Genomic DNA, 21,151 nt, shown 5'->3' with positions numbered 1-21,151 from the left:
TAATAGAATGATTGTTTAAAATAGATAAATATACTCAATAAGTATTTTATTTTATTAGATTTTTTTTAACTTAAACTAAATTGATGTTTAAAATTCTAGTAGCACGACCGTCTAGCAAGAAATGGGGATTTCCCTAGAGCTGCCTAGCGCAAGAATACATTGTTTCATTGCGGTAGCCAGAAGTTAACATGCATTTCCAGTTATTTGTTGTTTAATAATCGGCTGAAAAAGATGAAATTTCTTTATGTGAACATTTGTAAATAATGTCAATGTTTCAAAATAATTAAAAACCTAACATTATAGGAACAGTTTAGAGCTTAAAACAGGTGCGGCTTATATACAGGTGACACAAAAAAATTTCATTAAATAAAAAAATAAAAAAATCATCAGTATAACACTTAATACAAATTAGAAAAAAATACACTACTCACATGCAGGAGATTTATATTGAGAAAATTTAGCAGATCAAGGCATTCGTAGCAGGAACAATAATACTGATAAAAGCCGAATCTAAAAATACAAGAAAAAAATTGAAGTATTCAATGTGTACTTGTAATATCAACATTCGTATCTAAATAACGAAATAGCTCATGGCAATAATATTTAATAATAATATTAATGTACGGTGTTTATATTGCACATTTAATAATAATGATTACGTGCCGAAGTGCACATAATGTCACTACCTCTTGGTCATTGACCCACGATGATATACAGTTCTCCCTCCAATGACGACCCCCTCCAATTAAGGACCATCTCCAATTAAAGACTACTATTCTGTAGTTCCAAATTAACAGATTTTTTTAATCTTTATTTTTCTAATGAGAGACCAAAGCTGCTAAAGACCATGGAAACCCCAGTCCCAGGGTGGTCTTTAATTGGAGGGAGACCTGTACACTAATTATCAAGGTGTCAAATGTAAGTACATCATAGGCTTAAGCAACTTGTCTGACAGGCCAAACCCCCTCCACATTGGCCACAATTTGTTGCACCAAAAGGGGGAGAACTTTCTATTTACTTTTTGTGAATACATAATACGTCCTATAAACATCTCAGAGCAGCTTAGAATGGCTGAAAATTGATCAGTTTTTCTAGGTGCCTGTGTATGGCGTTTCCAGTTTCCCCAGCTGAAAATTTTCAGGCTTTTGCTAGATAAGTTTCCCTTCTGAATACCATATACTATAGCAACCAGAGATATGGTACTAGAACAAAAACAGAACTGAATTCAAGCAGATTTACAGTAAGCAATGCTTACATCTGGAAAAAATACTCCACCAATACCGGTACCGTTGAATTGCTCATTCAAAAAAATAAGGACCAAACACTTAAAATCAAATGAGAGAGAGAGATCAAACAACTGATTTTTAATATTAAAAATTATTATTACAAAACTTCTTAAATAAATAATAGCTAAAATAATAGAAAATAAATATATTGAGAAGAGAAAATATTTTCTTAAGTAATACCTTACATAAACAAATAAATTCAACTTTCTTAAATTAGCTCAATAAACAATCTTTAACATTTTGTTATCATGGCTGAGGGATTTAATAGTATTCGCAACTAAATTTAACAAGATCACAAATATTCATTTCGACAAGGTACAACAAACGGATGAGTCAGAATATATTATAGCTGGATTCAAACACATCAAAGCAATATTGGCTATGTGTATACAGGCATGTCTGAATGTGAAACCTGACATTGCATTGCATCTGTACACCAACTCCATGGGGACATTTTGTGTGTGAATAACAAACCTATACTGAACACCTATTTGCATTGTATTTTTAAGGAGGCCTGTCTTGAGAAATAGACAGTCGGTGTCAACTACAAATAGACATTACCTTAATCATGTTTGTCTTCAATGGGATTAACTACAAATTCAGATTATGGAATGTATCCTTTTTTAGCTACCAATTGCTAATCAAAAACTAAACATCAAAAGTTCTAAGAAGTTGTGTCAACTAGTAAAGTATTTATCACATCTATCATCAACTTTTTATGATTTAGTTATCAAACACTTACAGTTACTTAAAAGATATATAAAATTTTTGAATATTAAAAACTGGGAGAAAACCTTTTACCCCCAAATTTAAATATTCAAGAATGTTTATCTCATTAACCGTTCATCAAACACTCTTCTTTCTTTGTGTCTTAAAATATTAGTTGTAAAACATATCAAAAAATTGTTTTTCCTCTGGAGCATAAATCTATATCAAAATCATAATCCATTGAGAGATAGAATGCAAGATTACCAGAAGCCACGATTTATTTTGATTAAAACATATGATTGTGCATTCTGTTGTTCAGATAAACTCTTAAATGTCACATCCAGGCTGCCAATATATTTGAATAAACCATAATAAAGCTATGTACAAATATTGATAGCATCATTTTTTAAAACAGCTGCTTTAGTTTGGATGTTACCTTTAATCGTTCAGGTTGCTCGCATATATTTACTTGAATGCATACATTAACCTTAAGTGACCTTTCAGTATTTTTTTATGTAATTTTATTATATTAAACAAAATATCACAAAACATTATTATCAGCATTTTCAAAATGCACTGTAAAGTTTAAGTTACTGTATACATTTTATTACTATTAATTTTAAAATGTTAGTGTTTTTTAACTACAAAATAATTTCTTACAAATGATTGAATATCAACTCTGGTAAGTATATAAATGCCAAAACATTGACATGGTTTTTAATTTTTTTTTTTTCTTTTTTTTTTTTTGTAAATCCCATGCATATCAGTTTTTACTGCAAAATAGATCAATAAATTATGAATTTTTAATTTTAACTTGTCTAAAAGCAAATATTAGTGTGTATTTTAAACAATGGAATATTTTTACTCACTAATCATACTAAATTGCTACACATATTTAATTACTATATTCATTATTGTATACCATTTTAGTGTATTGGTGGCTTTTAGATATTTTCTACCTTGATATGGAGTTAACAGTTTTACTGTACAAACCTATGGTAAGCAACGTTTTGCCTACGTTGGTTTTAAAATATAACATGAATAAAGAGCATTTCTTAAACAAAAAAACTACAGTAACTAAACTGTAAGAAAGCCATTGGATATCAAAAAGCATGTAGACAGAAAATAATTCTGACACTTCTTTTTTAAAAGATTACAATTCATTACGTTTAGCATGACATTTAAAAAGCATCCTAGTGCAGTGCATATGTAGGATCATGTTAAAAGGTTACGGATATTAAATAAATAACAAATCCTCAGGAAATTTTTAGTCAAGAGCCAGGTAGAATTTTTACCTTTCAACTTGATTATCTTATCATTATTATTACATTCCATGAATACTTCATAAACAAGAATTAGTACACAAATATAATTATCATTGTGTACGTCAGAACGCTAGTCATATTGATCATCATTTATGACAACCTCAATATTACTATCTTTACCCAATGTAAACGATGAGATGCCTTGTTTGGTTTAGTGATCCGGAGGCTCAGGGGATATAGTTGGTCTTTGATGACATGACGTTTTACATCAATATACTACTGGCAAAAACCTTTTTACTAAATATAAATATCAATATAATAATTAACCTTCTATTTTACTAACACAATATTTGTTTATGTTTGTTTTCTCTCCTTGTTTTGCCATGTTTTGTCCCCTCTTCTCATCTTTGTATTGTTATCTATTTAGGCTCTGTCCCCTCCCTTGACATTTCTTCAAGAATGTTTTATTATTTATTTATAGGAAGTATTCTAAATGTTTTCCTCTTATCAATTGTTGTAATGTTTTTATGTACTTATTGAATAAAAGTGATTTTAAATAAAAATACTGCATATAATTATATTAATATATTTTATGCTCTACATTACATTTGAATGTGTGATTATTATAAAACATATTTCCAAATTAAGTTTTACATTTATAAATCCAAACTAGAAATATAACGTCAATAAATGACATACTCAAGATTTGGAAAATTTAGAATAATTTAATTAAAAGTGATTGCCATTAATTTCCAGACCAATTAAAACTTAATTAGAGTTTACAGGCAATTAAGAAAAACTTGCCAGTTATCTTTACCAAGTTAAATACTATGGAACGCTGATTGATGGGGTAACATAGATGTTATAAATGTACAATACGTCGACTGTTGAGGCTCCTAAGGCCAGCCACTCACTGTGTCGTACTCCGCTCCCTGTGAGCGCTAGACGACACAACGCCGTCTGCTGATGGTCAGTAGCAGTCTGAACGGATCGATCGTCATTAAAAACGATTTGTTGCACATGCGTCGTCCGTCGTGTTCCGTTCTTCATCGAATCGCGTCAGCCGATGACCGTCAGCCGCAGAGAATGCCCAGCTTAATAATTAATGATTCGTTTAACAAATCCCTTCACTGTAAATCCAATTTCAGGCATTAGCACTGGATTTATTCAGTGTAAACACCAAGGATAGTCCACGAAAGTCTAGAAGAAGACTTATTCCCAGTGGGGTCCTTCTGGTGGTGATTGGGCAGTACACCAGAAGACAATCCCCTACTCTTTTCTGAAGAGTGTACTGCGTTCTTTAACGTGCACATGGGCCATCAATGCACACGGGACCAACGGCTTAAACGTCTCATCCGAAAGACAGTGCGCTATTATAACTTGTATTTCAGTCCTCCAGCTGAAATACAAGGAGAGGCAGCGATGGGAATTGAACCGAGGCAGCGATGGGAATTGAACCGGGGACCCAGAGATCTCCACGGTCCAGTGCACGCACAGTGGCTACCACCAGATAAGCTGACTGAGCTAAGCTGCTCTCTCATTGTAAATTCCAAAGTAATTTTTGGTATCTTGATAGTTTAGATATCAATTTGGTATATTTTTATAAGACACAAGTGGCCTTAAAGACCATTTAATTATTATTAACTACCTGTTGAATATAATTGTTTAGCATATGTATCAGAGTTCATTTACTATAATTTTGTGTTAATGTAAAGTTACCATATACCCAGGCCTAAAAGCTACAGCTATAAAATTTGCAATATCACATGATCAAGAAGAAAAAATATATTCTGAGAAGAGAAACACTTTGCTGAAATGGCATTTGATTTATATAAGTACAGTATTCGGAAAATTGACATTAAGGTACTTAGATTAAAATTGGTAAAAAGCATGTACTGTACATCATAATATAAATATGTTTCAATAAACAAGCATTTATTTCACATTTTATCTGCTCATCATGTTGTATTCAAAATTGTGGGAATTCAGAATAAGTTAATAAAATATATAAATAGTCTAAGATAACTCCTATGTGAAAGGAGAACATAAAAATATTTACAGGATCTGGTAAAGTTATTATATAGTCAACCTGATTATACAATTGTTTAATAATATACAAGATATATTTCTGATCATGATCATTGGGATGCTTGCCTTTTATACCAAGGGTTGTAGTTTCAATTTCTGTAGTGTCACAGCAACAGGATTCTTTTCTCATGACCAATGACAACCCCACCTCCAATAGCCTCATAAGGAGACTTATGACTACTGTATGTAAGTATCTTATGTGTGTGGTTGTCTTGTTACGCAGTTGTCACTTAGAAAAGTGATTACGTTCGCTCTTTGGTATATATCCTTGGCCCTTGTGCCTAATGTTATAATAAAAAAGCAGGGACTTGTTACTCTCTGGTTCTACTTTCAATACAGTACATAATCTATGTTCCGACGGTTACTACTATCCGATGCAAGTTAATGAGAAAGGTTGCATCAAATTTTATCGTATGTCTACACAAAAATTATAGCGGACAGTTATAGCGCTTATACACTGATATATAAAAAAGTTGAAGATTAAAGTTATTTCTATTGATCTCATGATGATGTTCCAATAACTCAAAGACAAAAAAAAAAAACAGAAATTACATTAGGCTAGGCTGAATTCAATGGCGAGGGCCTGCCTAGGCGAGGCCTGCTTGAAATGGGTAGGAAGTAGGCCATCCCAACAAAAAATAAAGGCAAAAATGTTTTCATCTTCACTTGGTAGAGCATTCTGATAAAGCGAAATAACACTCTTGAGTTTTTTATTCTCACCTAACCTAAGCCTACCTATGAACATTTAGAAGATTTTCGGCAGCATTTAAACTGAGCTACCAAATGTAGTATGCAAGTACAGTACGTTGTTCTGGTTGTTGTTGCTAGAATGTGTGAATTGCAGTGGATAAAGATAAGGCTACTGAACTATCTGTCTCAGGATCATGTATGTACAGTATCTCACCGGCATTCCTGTATCTCGTTCAGCTGTATCTTCAGACACAGCTAACGACCTACCACGGTATTTTGCGGATTTCCCAAAATAAGACATGAAAATTTATATGAAGTTCACAACGAATGGTAATAATAGAAATTTATCCTATAACGTTTTATTTGGATTACGTTTGTCATGAAGTTAAAAAACAGTTCAAAAAAGGCAATTTTAAAGATGCTTTGGTTGATATTATGAACCAACTAGGCTTAGAATTGCCTCGAAAACGAGACTGTAGTCAAGCTACAGATGTTATTGCAATCAAAATGTTACAAGTCAATTAATAGAAAGTTCTATCGGATGAGAGCCTTGCCAATTCAGTCATTTGTGCAGGTTGAAGCGATTGTTTTCTATCTGGTGATCCCGTTCATACAGTCGGTGTCAGCCTCATAACAAACACTCAAATTTATTGTATAATTGGAGCACATAATTTTTTGGAGAGTTGTTTTCAAAAGGCTGCTGAAATAGGCTGATTTTGCCATTGAGATGCGCAGAAAATAGGTACGAAATACCAAGGGGCCATAGGCTTAGCCAGCGAGCCGTCCGGCCGTCTTTTTGGACGGCCTACAATTATTTAGGACGGCCACTTTTACCGTGACGGCTTGGCCTAATCAGCTTGGCCTAGCCTAATTTGGCCTGGTCTACCCTTTAGTTTAATGCAACATTCGATAGATTTGATTAATCTAAAGGATTTGCTAAAGGTAGACCAGGCCAAATTAGGCTAGGCCAAGCTGATTAGGCCAAGCCGTCACGGTAAAAGTGGCCGTCCTAAATAATTGTAGGCCGTCCAAAAAGACGGCCAGACGGCTCGCTGGCTAAGCCTATGGCCCCTTGGTATTTCGTACCTATTTTCTGCGCATCTCAATGGCAAAATCAGCCTATTTCAGCAGCCTTTTGAAAACATCTCTCCAAAAAATTATGTGCTCCAATTATACAATAAATTTGAGAAAGTAGACATATACGTCTTTTTTCTTTTTTGTACATTTATTTATCTTTTCTTTTATACGGTACATTTGATAAGCATGGTAAGAATAAGAAGGGTAAGATGCCGAAAACATAAGCTTGAGGTGGGCTGCCTAATTTTATAAGAAACTACAAACGATAGAAGACAATAGACAGGACGACAGGCTAAGATAAAAGAAAAGGAAAATAAAAACAGGATGATACAAAAATGGCAAGAAACAATGCTCAAACATAAATCCCATCAAACCATAAATAGCTTAAATCTAAATGATAGAAAGAAAACAAAATTAAGACATATTTGGAAAGTGTGTGGTTTTTTAACCTGTCGGTAAAATTTATTTTTTGAATTTGGTTTATTGTAATTTAGGTAAAAATAATACTAATTGACTTTCTTGTAAAGTTTGATGTTAATTACTGTTATTTCTGACAGTTTATACCAAAAAAGGTCTGTATATTGTCAGGTAATAATGTTTTCTTGAAAATGCTGGTTGGCTTAATGTCTTAAAATCATAAAGAAATTATTCGATAAACTTTACACTACCAAAAAAAAAAAATCAACAACAGGTCAGCAATTATAGTACTTGGTACTGAAAAATAATTTTAACTTCAATCCTTACCCCTCTTTATTTTATGAATGAACTACTGTACTAAACAAAATACATTTTCATATCCTGTTTCCGGTGGGATTTTCACAACCGCACTATTGTCTGTCTGCTTGACTAATTATTTAAGTACTTCCAATTGATTAAAGTAATATACTATAATAAATGATATAGCTCCTAGATTACTACCACTGATACTACTTTTACCAACTGATACTGCACTAATGCTACTATTTTTTATATCATATTACTACAGGTTGCTACTAAATTAGACCAGTTAATGCCAAAGTTCTACCATCAGTTATGGCTACCGTATTATGTTAATACACTGCCTGCCATGCTACAAGTAATTGCTATCGTCCTCTTTCAAACTTAGCATAGAGGTTGCTAATAACACTTGTTTCAATTAACACCAGTACGTACTACCATCGTTACAAGTTTTCCACTAATAGCTAATGGTCATAAAGTACAATTGATCAACTATAACACTGGTGGTTGTACTGTGACTGGAACCCGCTGCGACTACTGGTCTCGCTGTGATAGAAACAACTACTAAATGGTGATAACCTCTGTACAACTGCTGTAGTTCATCAGATTTAGCCCACCATGGGTACAAGCTCACCCCCTACTTTATGTCCAATATTATGTCTTTAGTGTTTCTCTGAGCAAAGAAAAAGGAGATGCTTTGAATATGTAGCTCAACCTTCATAAGGGCAAATCGGAAAAAATTATAAGATTACCAGTCATTTTTTTTTTAAAGTGATGAGAATGGGCAGTTTTTTATTTATTTATTTTTTTTTTTTTAAATCAGAACAATAGAATATTGCTTTTATTTTTATCAATTTGGCAAGAGTATTGTAAATATTGTATAAAAACTGGTTTATTAAAGAAAATGTATTTCCAGTCACAATTTTTTTTTTTATGCTGTTTAATTTTCAAAATTTTTGACACGGACGGAAATGATAATTTCACAATTTTTTCGGGTATTGCTAAACCCCGCAAACATCCAAAAAACACCGCAAACCCCATCCAAACCCTGTGATAGTGATTGAATCATGCAGTATAGGACTCAACTTGGTATCTTAGTAAATAAAAATATAATTTTATGTTCACAACAACCTATTTCGGGGTAAAATATTGATCTTTTGTTTAAAATACCTAAAAAACCACCGCAAACCTCAAGAAACACAGTGCAAACCGCATCCAAACCCTGTGATAGTGATCGAATCATGTAGTATAGGACTCACTTGGTATCTCAGTTAAAAAATTATAATGTTCCCTTCGTAACAACCTTCTTTTTGGGTAAAAATGCATTTTTTGTATAAAAACATTGCTAAACCCTAAAAATAGGTTGTGACGAACATAAAATTATGATTTTTTTTTTATTGAGGTACCAAGTGAGTCCTACAGTACAGACACAAATTATTGCTTCGTATCTGCACGTAACCGCTCGTAATCTGCTCGTAGGTACGTTTTGAACATAGCTACGAACCAATACGAAGGTCATTGCTATTTTAATTAGCTTTGCAATGATTGTAGGCTGGATCGTCGGGCGATAAACAATGCGTAAACAATATTGAAATATAGTTTACCAGCTTTCAACACGTGAGCAATGTTGCAATTTACTAATAAACAATGTTAGAACTGTATTGTTTTGTTATATCCTACCTTATTATTAGATCGATCATGTTTTAAAACTGTGTTTAGTTCGCTAGCTAGGTAACCTAGTGGGCATTCAGTATGTTCGAATTTCAATGTCATTTAGGCCAACGTACAGCCTACATTTTCCCTTACAGAGGAGAAGAGCAGACAGTTAATTATTCTGGTAAACTTTCCAATTCGGAGAATTTTGATCTGATATTATTGTTCTGGTAGTAGGAATTTTCTTCTTTTAAATAATAATACTGATGACAAATCATGTACAAATTATTACGATTTCTACAGGTCACGTTGTTTATTGTTTACAGTAATTTGAAGCAGAACCTGCAAAGCGATCCAATACTAAATGGAAGTATAGAAATCACTACCTTGCCGAATTAAGGCTAGTCATGCTAGACCGCATTTACTTCATTTTTTACTCACTGTCGCTCACAGCTTTTCAACATTTCCCACGAGGTTAACCTTTAACACACTTTACTGTGTTCTGATTGGCGTGCACTCTGACGTCTAAGTTTTATTTTCCATTGGGTTTTCCATGTGACATTCGGTAATTTTACAACCAACGAATGTTAATTCTCCTTTATATTTATTATTTATCTTACTAAATCAAGACTACAAAATATTATTTGATGAACAATCTTTTCACATGTGTGTATTGTCATTGAGGACATCATTTTTTGACATTTAAAAGAGGTAAAATAAATGTAAATAAAAAATAAGCTAGACCTAGGCCTAGGCTAATTAATTAAAAAGATAATACAAACAAACAAGTTCCTGCCGTGGACAGCGAGTGGAAGAGGAGACTCCCATGAAGTTAAGTGTACGTTTTTCATACTTTAAATTAACGGTCTAAACTTGTGTTTGTCATTCACAAATTATCAAGCAATACATTGTTTATTACAGTAAGCTACATTAGTCTTTCTGCACATACAAATAAACAACATGCTTTTGCTTCGTAGGTTCGTTTCGTGTAGCCTTGCTCAGATTGTTTATATCAGGCTACGATGTATCTACGAAGCCTGCGCGCAGGTAAAATTGCAATAGTTTGTGGCGGTACACTACATGATTTAATCACTATCACAAGGTTTGGATGGGGTTTGCACTGTGTTTTGGGGGGTTTGCAGGGTTTAAAATTTTTTTAATATAAAAAATGGTATTTTTATCCAAAAAATAGGTTGTGACGAACATAAAATTATGATTTTTTTTTACTGAGATACCAAATTGAGTCCTAAACTATGTGATTCAATCATTATCACAGGGTTTGGATGGGGTTTACACTGTGTTTTTGGAAGTTTGCGGGGTTTAGCAATGTTTTTATACAAAAAAATGGCATTTTTACCAAAAAAGTAGGTTCTTACGAATGGAACATTATAATTTTTTTTTTTTACTGAGATACCCAGATGACACGGAACAAGGGGTGTTGCATTATGGAGAGTAATGTGTGACTAGAAATGGTCTGCCAGTTGGTTGTTACCATGCACCAGTGATGTTGGAGTACAGCAAGATGAAACTATTTATGTAATGCATGAACAAAGTTGGGGGTTTGTCGGGTTGTGAAATGATTATTGAACATTTTTTAAGTGCTCCCTCCATGCATAAGTGTAAGCTAAATTACGGTGATTAATGAGTGAAGATATGGTGACAACTATTACGAAGTTCCCTCTTTTCAAGTGGGGATGCAAATGCTTTGTGAAAATGAGTACGTGGCGGCCCGCGGTACTCATTTTCACAAAGGAATACACTCAGCTTGTTAGCTAACAATAGGCCTATGCAAATTTACATGAACACCTGGTAAGAAAGGTGCAATCACGTTCTGTTGCCTAGCAAACGTCTGTACTGTAGCGTGGGGGGCTAGCCTACTGATGTACTATGTATAGCAGGGGACGATGAAGCATAATATGACTAGGCCTAAGTAGACAGTGCAATTTTATGTGATAGAAAGTACACTTTCTAAAGAAATAAATTAACTAGGCCTAAGAATAATTAAGTTGCAGACGTACCTTGTTTAAGTATTATATGCTAACTATGCGGCTCTTGTAGCCCTAGCTAGACAAGACACTCATGTGCAAAGCAGTGGTGTTTGTTTATCCATGAAAAAAGCACGCCGGGAAAGTTTGCTTTACCAGGAAAAGATGACGTAATCTAGCTTATGACGTATGCATGCTAACTATAGCGTGAGTGTGACGTCACCAAAAAATAAAAATTTTCTATTATAACCAAAATACAAGGTTTGTGGGCGTAAATTCCCTTAATACAAATTAAGGGTAGCACCATCTCCTTGCCATACAAATTATAGCTCCCATTGACGTCTCAGTCGAGAAATACGGGTAGCTGAATTTTTTCTCGAAAATCTGACTACGAAACCAAATCGAAATTCATGTTCCACTTCTGACTCTGAGTTGCTTCGCACACGCCGCTGAGGGCGGCATTCCGGGAACCATGCGTCAAGTTAGTCCTATACTACATGATACAATCACTATCACAGGGTTTGCACTGTGTTTTGGGGGGTTTGTGGGGTTTAGCAATCTTTTTATACAAAAAATGGCCTTTTTATCCCAAAAATAGGTTGTGACGAACATAAAATTAAGATTTTTTTTGTTGAGATACCAAGTTTAGTCCTATACTATGTGATTCAAGCATTATCACAGGGTTTGAATGGAGTTTTTTTTTTTTAAGCTTTGCGGGGTAAGCAGGGTTTGCGGGGTTTAGCAATACCAATTTTTTCTATGTGCCCTAAAAAGAGATTGATTTTCACTTAGGCATGCAATGCTAAAAACTGCCTTTTGATTGGTCAACCTACAATTAAGTGGACATTTTGTCTTTAGTGCTATCATTTTTTCGCTGTAAAATGATGGTTTTTATGGGTAAGCATTTTTTAAATACACTAATTTCTATGTTCAAGTTGATCATTTTTATGTTACTTCAAAATGGGCAAGTAAATTTTAAAAATGATTTTTATGTTTTTTGGCTTTTTGCAAGGGATAGTACATCTTTAAATGTACAATATACCAATGAATTTTATTACCAGATAATGTTTTTGAACCCTTCACTTCCCTGTGTCCAACATTTCTATTGCAATTTTAATCAGATGTGCTACAGTATACTACAGACTTGTTATTAATAAATAGTGTTGTAGTACTATCAGTGTCATTCATATCACTTAGATGTCCATTACCCATACTAGTAATTAATTTCTCCTTAATCACATAGCAAAATTTGCTACCAACGTTGGGGGCGCTAAATTTGGTATTTCTGATGCATAAATTTGGAACGGTTTGTAGATTTTAGTGTTCCAGGTCTGGAGAACATTTTTTGGGTTTTCAACCATGGAAGTAAATGTTTATATTTGTATATTTATCATATTATATTAGAGTATAAAAATGTGTGCCATGTTTATGCAGTCACACACTTTTTCTAGGCCTGCATCAGTTGATTCCCAACTTATAATATTTATACAAATCCATGTTTTACATAGCTTTGATTTTATAAATGATGCTTGAAGTTGATGTGATCAATGAACAATGCCATAAAAGTTTGACTTCCTTAAAAGTAATAAAGAATAATATATTCTTATTTAGTGTCTACTGTGCAGCAAGTAGTATCTTAATTGTAAGAGTATATCATGAGTATGATAATTTCTTCCCACTAAACACCAAGAGTGTAATTTAGTGAGATAATTTGGTCACCAAGCCTAATTGATAGGCCTGCGAGGCTTAATCTACATACTGTAGCCCTAGTAAATAAGCACATCTATTTTTCATGACTTAGGCCAGTTACCAGGGCGGTAATATGTATTGTAATGTATCTGTAAAATCAGGCAGATATTATTAAGGTGTTGAACATACCCTGCTTTAATATGTTTTTAATAAATCTATCACTTATCAAACGAATTTAACAATTCTGAATCTTCAACATAAGAATATTCTCTATTCTTCTAAAGTATCGATAACATCTTGCTCATCATTGATTGGTACTTTGGATGAAAATGCATTCAATGATAAAAATAAGAAACTGAATAATAATAATATACAGTAGCATTATTATATACTGCATACTATTGCATATTAAATTCAATGTATTTTAACAAATCATACAATATTAGTATACAACAGGCCCAAGGGAGAGTAGCGAACATACAGTAGGATTTGTCTACACTAATGGAATATATCGTGAATAAATTATTAAACACAGCCAAAAATCTGCAGAATATTTTATTTCTTCCATGTATTTTGCACAAAGTAAACCAATCAATATAATTTTATTAAAAAATTATTTTTCAAAATTGCAATCAAAGAATCAATTATAAGGTAATTTTTGTTTCTCTCTTAGACAATGCTCAACAAGAGCCATTCATCCAGCAAAGGTTACTGATGTTCTATATCAAAGTGTCTATGACACAAGTAGTATATATTTTGGTTGCGAGAAAATTAATGAAATTTTTCACCAGTCCTAGAAATCGCATGATCATACTGTAGATCCACAGTCCACAAACTACGGGCCACAGCCAAATTAGCTCAGTCGGTAGTAGCCACTGTGCATACACTGAACCGTGGAGATCGCTAGGTCCTTGGTTCAATTCCCATCGCTGCCTCTCCTTGTGTTTCAGTTGGAGGGCTGAAATACAAGTTACAATAGCACACCGTCTTTCGGATGAGATATCTAAGCCTGTTGGTCTTGGCCCATGTACACGTTTAAAGAACAGAGTAGGGGATTGTCTCCGGATGTACTGCCCAATCACCACCAGAAGGCAACCCCACTGCAAATAAGTCTTCTTCTAGACTTTTGTGGGCTATCCCCGGTATTTACACCGAATTACATTAAAAATGTAAAATTTCTTTATTTTGCAACCTATTGCAATTAGTTGTTCATTCACTCTTTTTATTACAACAATCCCATAACCTCTGACATCCTTGAAACTAACATAAACTGTAAGAAATAAAGTTTAAGGAGCCTGCCTGTTTTTGTTTTTTTCCCCCAAATCAATGTGTGAAAAATTCTTTTGTGGGCACATTATACAAATTGCCATTATTATTATAATTATTATTTTTTTTTTTTCATTTTTTTAAAATAAATATTACTACTACTATAAAGTGCATATAGTACCTCTACTATGTACATGAATATAACAAAATTTAGCTTTACATGACCTTGAACCTTTCACCCCAAAATTGAATCAACTCTTCCTTAGGCCAATTATTGGTACCACTCTTCTAAATTTTATGATGCCAACAGACAAACTATACATGAACCACTTTGAGGACATATTTATTTAATCAATAATGTTTCTTTTTTTACACCATGTGAGCTATAGTACTGAATATGTTTATTAACTTTGGAATAATCATAAGAAATAAAGTTTATTTAAGGTAGCTGCCTATGTTGGGTTTGCATCAGTAAAAACCAATTTGCAAATCTGTAAAACATTCATATTTTGTGATATTATGAAAATTATGAAACTTAATCTATTATAATTATTATTACTCTTAAAGCCGGGAATTCACTGCGTAAACGACTGTTGTACAAATCCTACACCGCTCAATGTCAGCAGTAGACGACGCAGGTCCTCTGCTAATTGTCGGTTGCATGCGCGTTGTGGCATTGAGTTCTCCATAGAATTGCGCCGGCCAATGACTGTTGGGCATAGCAAGTGGCCGGCAAATCAAAACCAAGGTATATGAGTTGTGTGTAACATTGACATGTTGTTGTTGTGTACAAAATAATTAGGACAAGATAATGAGTTGAATGTTCCAAAGTTGACAAATTTACTGCCTCTTACAATCCTTATACATGGCCCTGACTCTATAGTAAGGCCTGCGCGGGGAATATATCCTTCGTGCAAAAATTTGGCCTAGAAATCCGTCTGCGCAATTTTCAGAAAATAAGGATTTCCGTGCAGATTTTGCCAAAAATTAGGGTTTGACCTAATATAAACGATGTATTATGCAGTAATTACCATTCCACGCACCTATTTTCCACTAAAATTTTAGCTGGTTTTTGAGGTATCATCCGCGCACATGGCAATATTTGAGCAGCACAGCGAGTGAAGTGCTAGTTTTCCCTCAGCCAATAATGACAATGCTAAAATGGTAAGCTCTGTCCAGGGTCGGTCATCTTTAATTTTCAATTTCAAAACATCGCTTATAATAAACTTAATAACTGTGTAGGCCTAGGATAAACATATAGGCCCTATAAAGCCTAGGCTAGGTTGGTATTATTAATAGTTAATAATTCATAGCTAGGTCAAAATATAAATCAACTGGCACACAATATACAATCAAATAAAGAAACATAAGACAAGAGGTAGGCCGAGGTTTGCCATCCACCTCTTGAGCCTGTCACGGCACTCACTAGGCAGGCCTAACTCCGGCGTAGTGCCGCGCGTGTCTCAGCAGTGTCAGCTACCTGCCAAAACCACTTTTTTTCGGTCGGAATTGTTTTCATATTGCACTATGCAATACACAGACACTCTATTCACACTACACAAATGTGGTTCTGACTGTTTATCACTAGATCATTTTTTGCAAAAAAAAAACAACTGTTAAACAAACATGAAATGCCAGAAGTGAGACGACAAGGAACATACCAAGCGATATGCCTAGTCTCGATCAGACATGCTATATAGGTATCTATCTACACACAGTAAACAATCCTTTATCAACACCAACATTCACTGAGGAACAGCTGCCAATTCCATGGCCTATCGCTTCGGCATTGGTATATATACACTAGAAATGTTCATATAAGATTCGTACAAATGTCACTTAAACAATACTTACCTACAAAATACATCCTTTGGTGTAATTTGATTGCATTTCGTACGTTTAAAATTCAGTTCAGACAATGCAGCTGGTCCGCCATTTTGAGTTATGGAGAAATGCTAAGCAAGGTCACTTAGAGGTCACGTGAGGTGTAATATCATCCTTGATTGGTCAATTACAGGAAGGTTAATTATCGTTGACACCAGTAAATAAGTAAACAAATTTGGTAAATAATAGCGGCTTCTTTTGAAGTCTGTGTGTTTGAATGTAACGCCGCTTTTCAACTTTTGCAAAAATGAAATTACAAGTGATTATGGGGTTGAGTGCACCGCCAAGCAAGAAAACTATCGAAATCACAGTCACGGATCGAGCGATAGGCCTATATATATACCGAAACGTGGATTCCGAAGTAGCCTACTTGGTGTGCAAGCTTTGCCCCTTAGGCCATTGGAATTCAAAATCGTTTGGGCGATGTGTGTCTGAAAGTAATGCGACCGATTATATGTAGAGCAAATAGGGGAAGTAAAGGCGAGTCTTCTTTGGAATTTCTATTCCCCAGTCTGTATCAGACAGGCGTCATCATTGGCTAAGCAGAAACCCGCGTGATAGTCCCTTCTCTCATGTCCATGACTACTGTATTGTTTTTTGGGGTTTTTTTTACATGATTAAAAATTCACACGTTACAATCCCGCTAAATGGAGATTTACTTGCAATTGATTGATCATAACCGTTGTATTACTTTATATTTACTGTATTCAATTACTGATTCTTATTAATTTTTGGCCTGCTATAATTGTATCATAGAATTACTGTACAGTATGCGAGGGGATCCCCCGTCGGACAGGTCTGGACCCCCTGACGTCCGACGCACGACTAGGTCGTCAGATCAAGCATTTAAAAAAAAAATAATAATTTGCATAGCCTAACCAAATAACGTAATTTTGATTGTCAATCCAAAATATTGTGGTCTAGCACATTTTGGACCATACTAAGCCATAAAAACTCTCCCGTTGTACCCTAAAAATGATTTTTTTTTTTATCCCAGGCCGTCGACAGAGGCTCTATTCGGCCCCTTGGTTCGACCCTATGTTGGACCCCTTGTCGACAAATATTTGGCGCCACCCTCTTACATGAAAGTATTACCCGTCTTATTTTCAAACTTAATATTTTGGGAAGGTTTATATAGGTGTGTACCGTATTATAATTTTTTGTGGCTACAGATATATTGTTTAGTGTAAGTATGTTTAGTTCAATACCTATTCATTGATGAAGGTACCCACTTTTGTAAATCTGTTGATGTGTTTTTTTTTCAAATATATGTCCAAATAAATGGAAATGTTTTAGTAATTGTTTTTACCAATATTTATTTGGGTATACTTTTCCCCTTCTTGGTGATTTTTCTTTGTCTTGCGATAAAATTTTAGTTTTATAATTTCCAGTATGTTTTCTCTTTTTGTAGTTTTCACTGTGTTTTAATGTAATTTCACTTTTTCATAATATTTGTAAATAATAATAATCATTTTATAACATTTTGTAAATTAACTCGCAATTGAGTAATCTTTTAGTTTTACTGTAATGAGTTTTATTGATATTAACTGAGAGAATGAATGAATGAATACCGTAGTCGATCATTTCAATGAAGTCTTTTGTCACGTAGGACTGTGTTATCTTTATGTACTGATTAGCCAAAACAAATATTATTATGAATTTAAATTTAGAGCATATTTTATTGTAGCCTATTAATAATAATATTTACTTACCGGTACTTACTTACTTACCGGTACTTACTTACTTACTTACTTACTTACTTACTTACTTACTTACTTACTTACTTACTTACTTACTTACTTACTTACTTACTTACTTACTTACTTACTTACTTACTTACTTACTTACTTACTTACTTACTTACTTACTTACTTACTTACTTACTTACTTACTTACTTACTTACTTACTTACTTACTTACTTACTTACTTACTTACTTACTTACTTACTTACTTACTTACTTACTTACTTACTTACTTACTGTTATTTCAACAATATTGATGTGACGGTTGTCCATCCAGCCAGAGCTGATTAATTTGGACCCTCAGTACATACAATAAACGACAAAAGAATAAACGATGAAAATTAAACTCGATCTTTAACTCAAAATAATTTTAAATCAAAACAGAAAAAAAGTAAAATTATAAAATGTTTATAAAATAATGATTTCAGAATAACATTAAAATTTAAAATTAACACATTAAAGAATCAGAAAAATAATTGAAATTATAAATTAATTTAGAGAATTAAATGGCATATTAGACCTAATAAATATAAAATAATAATTAAAACTAAGTAATAATAGGCCTATATAGAAATATGCATTTTATATAATATACCGTAATAATATTAAATATAACTTAATAATAATATTTATCATCACTATCATTGTCATTATCACTATCTCTATTGTCACTAACGGAATCTTTATCGATATCATTATTATTATTATCAATTATATTCATTTAGTAATTGTTTTTATTTTTCTTTAATTTTCCTTACGAAGTGTAGTGTGGGGTCGTATAGGTCATCATGATTATTATTGGGTGGCAACACATACGTCCAGTATAACATGTCTGATCATCGATTACATGGTCTGTAACTACATTACCAGCTCACATAATCCCTTGTATACTTTCTAGTAGTACGGTAACTTTGGCCTATAAATGCACGTCCTCTTTCGGGAACGGAACGTTTCGCGTGGTGCCATGAACGTGGTCAACTACTACTACTAACCAAATTGCTTATTAATGCACTAATTGGTTTTATAACGTTTTCCTCTCTTCACATCCTTATAACGAAACGTTCACTTTAATACTCGAAGACCATGTGAAGCGTATACCATTATAATAAACCACACGCATTTATTGAATTGAAAGATATATGTTTGGGTTTAAACGACTTAATTTTTTACACATACAAAAATACATGAATAACATTCTAGAAACAATTGCAAGCTGTTCATTTACAGAATTTTTATGTCGCAATTTTTGACTTTAATAATTCAAAACAAACAAAATAAAATCTGAACTAATTAGTCTTCAATGTAATAACTTGATTCTGTTGACTCTAAATTTAAATAAGCATGAACAAGTAGGCCTATCGTCACGGTACTTTACCATTAGCGAGTTTCAAATGTAAGTTAATTCTTTTCCAAGAATTCCACAAGAAATGTTTCTCTTTTTATACTTTCACTTCATATAAATTAGGGAACAACATTAATTATCATCATTTTCAAAATGAAAAAATAAACTTTTAATTTCTGCGTGTTGTACTCTATGCCTACGTATTCATTATAAACATAGGCCTAAGTAAAATGTTAAAACAATTCGCATATGCCTATTCCTCACTATATAAAATGACTTATACTAACGGAAGGTACATAAAAGGTATATTCCATTAGTAATGACCTAAAAGGGACTGTGTGAGTTACAGTATTCGTTTTTCACGTTACACTTGTACTGCACAGGAATAAGTTAATCAAGGGCAAATTTTAGATCAAAATAAAGGCGCAGGAAAGGGAAGACGACTCGGGAAGTTAGCTGATGTCATCATATCAGAGTTGAATTATGTCAACAACCCCGCACAAACTTCAGAGTTTAAAGTTGTAGATGAAGTTCTGCAGTGAAGCCTGATTTCTTGCATGACTCTTGCCATCCATGATGATCTTAAAACGATTTTTGGCGACGTCGACGATGGAACTGAGAGCATGTTATATATTAAAGTATGTGTTGCATACAGCTACTTTTGGAATGTTCGTATGGACGATAGTTATGGACCGTTCCGCTAATCTGCACCCCTTGGATATCGTTGCTAACACCCAACAAGTGTGTTTGTGGGACATGTGCGTGTCCCCGGTCTTGTTCTGATTGGTCAGTTGTTAAGTTTGATTGACACTTCGGAAAGGTCCATTCTGAGCCTAACGAAGAATGAAACGACAGTTTTATAAGATAGAAAACCAATGTTAACAATGAATAAATAGATACCGGTAACTGTATCTTTTTTAGGCAAAATAAAAAAAGCAGGATTGGCTCTTCAAGTGACACAATATCGGTGCAATTGTTTGTTTGTTTGTTTGTATTGTTTGTTGAATTGTTTTCTTGTTCTTAACCAATATTTCGTTATTAAATGTTTGTTTTTCACACATGTGTGCATGAACCCATTATTGTAGTGGCATAGGCTTACTAATCTCTTTCACTAAACATGAAACCCCTCAAAGACGGCCTGATGGCATATATCAGACATAGGCCTACATCGATATGTTTGTGTTTAGTTAGTTTTCAAACTTAGTTTCCGTTATGATATTTGTTTTTTATGTGATGCTCACCCACCTTTGGTTGTCATGCTTTCAAATACAGAAGTAAAATTATTGCATGCTGATATTTCATACTAATTAATTGTTGTAAGACTACTACAAGTGAATGCTTCGATACAGACGGATGAGAACCGAACGTTACAAAAGCGACGAAGATTGCAGAATGACGCACGTGAGTTTTTTTTAAAGAATAATTCCAAAGGGTAAGTGTTAAGCCTACAAAACCCGTATGGACTAATAACAAAGACACTTATGCAGGTAACATGACCAATGGGCCTAACGGGGATTAATTAGGTCTAGGTCTCGGGCGACCCAACAGTGCACACACCAACGTATCCACCTTCCCCCGCACACCACACAAAATATACGATTTTACCTTGACCATATCTTACCACCCACCTTCAACACATATAGAAAACGAATACCATGAAGGCCTATAGACTTTAGAAACACATTATTGGAGAAAACCAATAGTTCGACCTATCCTTAGATCTTTATCAGGGTGCCTAACTCATGCGTACTTTCATAT

At 33.8% G+C, this 21,151-nt stretch overlaps 1 protein-coding gene across 1 annotated transcript in view; it reads right to left on the bottom strand.

Annotated features, from left to right (window-relative positions):
* Nucleotides 1-16,709, bottom strand: part of LOC117113614 (B-cell CLL/lymphoma 9 protein-like) — a 69,004-nt gene extending 52,295 nt beyond the window's left edge. Inside the window, exons 1-2 of the mRNA XM_033257010.1 lie at nucleotides 16,279-16,709; nucleotides 432-510 (exon numbers count right to left, since the gene is read on the bottom strand). The gene's annotated coding sequence lies outside the window, so the exon portion shown is untranslated. The remainder of the gene's footprint in view (nucleotides 1-431; nucleotides 511-16,278) is intronic.
* Nucleotides 16,710-21,151: the final 4,442 nt, after the last annotated feature.

Source organism: Anneissia japonica, unplaced genomic scaffold (assembly GCF_011630105.1).
Source record: "Anneissia japonica isolate Jap-2015-1 unplaced genomic scaffold, ASM1163010v1 scaffold287748_len1686314_cov196, whole genome shotgun sequence".
NCBI lineage: Eukaryota > Metazoa > Echinodermata > Crinoidea > Comatulida > Comatulidae > Anneissia > Anneissia japonica.
Note: the sequence above shows the minus strand (reverse complement) of the source record. Positions and strands in the feature narration are given on the sequence as shown.